The 3,099-nt window shown below is 46.4% G+C and overlaps 1 pseudogene; it reads left to right on the top strand.

Moving 5' to 3' along the window:
- Positions 1 to 210: 210 nt before the first annotated feature.
- Positions 211 to 329, top strand: LOC134981714 (5S ribosomal RNA; annotated as a pseudogene).
- The last annotated feature ends 2,770 nt before the right edge of the window (positions 330 to 3,099 follow it).

Raw genomic sequence — 3,099 nt, 5'->3', positions numbered from 1 at the left:
TGTATCTGCCTAATTTTGGTGATTTCTCTTTCATTAATTTTTTCTAATTTCCGTGGACTCTCATCTACGATCCAGGGTGCACGGTACCACAGCAGTGGGCACTGGTGCATCCAGCCTAACGTAGAAAGCAGATCCACACATTTCCTATGTGACTATTGTCACACTCTGTCATTTAGGTGCACTCTCATTGGCGTCTAAACCACCCACCTTCTCTACTATCAAACCACACTGCCAGTGCCCGATCTCGTCCGATCTTGGAAGCTAAACAATGTTGGGCTGGGTCAGTACCTGAGGAGGAGACTCACAGGGAATACCCAGTGTTGTAGAGCAGGAATCATTTTATATGATGTGCGTCATATGACACCAACAGCAGTATCACCACTTATCCTTTAAACAACTTTTTCTTGTTACTGTTATAACTTAAATAATTATTTGATATGATCGTTTGAGTACTCTATAACCTTAAATTTGTGCAGTTTTTGTGCCTGGTATGGACTTGGCACTGTCTCCTTCAGTATTCTGACCTTCTCAATGCAGACATAATATATAATTAACCACACAGTGGTCTCATTAACACAGATTGTCTGTACTGGTCGGGCTGAAACGGGTGTAAGACGTTAAATTGTCTACAGCCTTTCTTATCACACTCTGTGAGACAGGACCAGGAGATTTTTACATTTTTTCATCACATACACACCTCAATTCTTCACTATGTTTAACTTGGATCATGGATCTCTTTATGGGTAATCCGATTCCTTTTAAATTAATATTTCAATAAAGTATGTCTTAACAGTATATTTCATGATTAACTAAAACCTATTGAAATAAATTTAAATTAACAAGAGTGCGCCCACACAAGAGCCTTCTCTCTCTCTCTCTATTTGACCTATGCTTTACCTGGCTCTGGGCGCACCACCAAACTGGACAGAGATTTGATGACTTAATGTAAAAGTCCTAATTGTCCAATTTTTGGTTCTCTCATATTTGACTTTGATTTTGGTAAGATCAGTGCCGGGTCGCTCCCTTTTTTCCCACAAATGTTAGTATGACAGGAAAGGCTCTGCCTCACCCCACCGCACGTCACTGATATATATATATATATATATATATATATATATATATATATATATGACCCTGACGCATTTAGCCCTCTGACGGTACAGAATATGGTGATAGCAAGATGTGATACATGGGCTGGAAAACACACATCAGCTATAGGAACACCAGTCACATGTACAATGCAGAAATTATTACACACAACAATAAGACTGAAGTGGACTAGTAATACTACATAAAACTATGTATGTATACAGATATAACAATGCACAGTAAATACTGGATGTATATCACAGAATACTTGTACTAAATATTCCTGTAGGTATGCACTTGTTCTTAACTAACACTGTCTGAACGACATGTAGAATCCTTAAGTGTCCTGTAAATCCACAGCGCTGATGAGGCGGCTTTACAGAGGAGGCATCACCCGGCAGTGCCAGAATCAGCGCAGCTCTGTGTAATGGCGCCCAAACACTGACAGGGAGTGAGGGAGAGAGAGATGCAGCTCCAGGGTGGGAACATCTGCTGTAGATGGCGCCTGGGGCTGGGGGAAGGGCTACAGGTCAACACCTTATCCCCTCTGCTGCGCTTCATCACCGGGTACTATGGAGCCTGTAATAAACGGATTTTAGTAAATCCAACTTGTGCTCCTTGCCCTGGTGGATATAGTAAGGTACCCACAGTGTCCACGCCAGGGGCGCGGTCCGTCTCCCGGGACCACATCCAGATCGCGATTTTGGCGGGTCCCACCTGGGGGACCCTCTTACCTCCTCCCTGTAAGTGTGGCCACGTGATCCAGGAGAGCAGCAGAGGTGATGTGTGCCTGATGAGACCGGAGCGCCTCTGCTGTAAGTACCCGGCAACCAGGGCGCGGGAGTATACAGCGCCGCTGCGGGAGGTGATGGAGCCGCAGCACAATATGTCAGTATGACTTATAGCATCTTATGCTTGAAGTCTTCTTGCTTCTCAGAAAAGCTCTTTTCAGGGCTGCCTAACACAGCCCTCCCTGTTTGCTGCCTGCACTGCAGGCACCAACTTACAAACTGAGCTCCAGTGCCTGGAGGTGGGGATATAGAGGAGGCGGTGTAGTGCATCTTGGGAACAGTCAAAGCTTTAGCCTGTTGGTGCCTCGGATCAAGATCCAACTCTACACTCCGATGTTATTCCCTGTGGAATCCCAGTGTACCCCGCTGCAGAAATTATAATTTCTCATCTGGTCCCGCCTCCTGATCTGGTATGTGGAGGACCTCTCTAATAGCAAAGATGGGAGCCTCCACTCCAGGGGACAGAGAGCTGTCCTCATCCATATCATCATCATCCACATCCGGCTGCTCAGAGTGTAATACCTGAGGCAGTGAGCGTTTATGGGGGGTGTAGTATGGTATGCCGGCGGCCGGGCTCCCGGCGACCAGCATACCGGCGCGGGGAGCCCGACCGCCGGCATACCGACAGTGTTTCGAGCGCAAAGGAGCCCCTTGCGGGCTCGCTGCGCTCGCCACACTGCGGGCACTGTGGCGCTCGCCCCACGAGGGAGAATAGCTGTCGGTATGCCGGGTGTCGGGATCCCGACATTCGGCATACTGAAGACCACCCATTCATGAGATACTACTAGAGGGGGCTGATAAGACTTCTTGGCATCTGCAGCTTTAGCCACATAATCAAAAGATTGTCTTACCACCTATCTCTCTCTTTTAGCAGCCACCAATTCTGAATTTACATTCTGAATCATGCTTTTGAAGCTATCTAGCCAGTCAGGTGCCTGTGAACTGTGTCCCTGTGGTGATAAAGAACAATGGGAATAATTCCAAGTTGATCGCAGCAGGAAATTTTTTAGCAGTTGGGCAAAACCATGTGCACTGCAGGGGGGGGGGGGGGCAAATATAACATTTGCAGAGAGAGTTAGATTTTGGTGGGTTATTTTGTTTCTGTGCAGGGTAAATATTGGCTGCTTTATTTTTACACTGCAATTTAGATTTCAGCTTGAACTCACCACACCCAAATCTAACTCTCTCTGCAAATGTTATATCTGCCACACCTGCACTG

The sequence above is a fragment of the Pseudophryne corroboree genome, chromosome 12 (genome assembly GCF_028390025.1).
Source record: "Pseudophryne corroboree isolate aPseCor3 chromosome 12, aPseCor3.hap2, whole genome shotgun sequence".
Taxonomy (NCBI): Eukaryota; Metazoa; Chordata; class Amphibia; order Anura; family Myobatrachidae; genus Pseudophryne; species Pseudophryne corroboree.
This window is presented reverse-complemented; position numbering and strand designations above follow the sequence as displayed.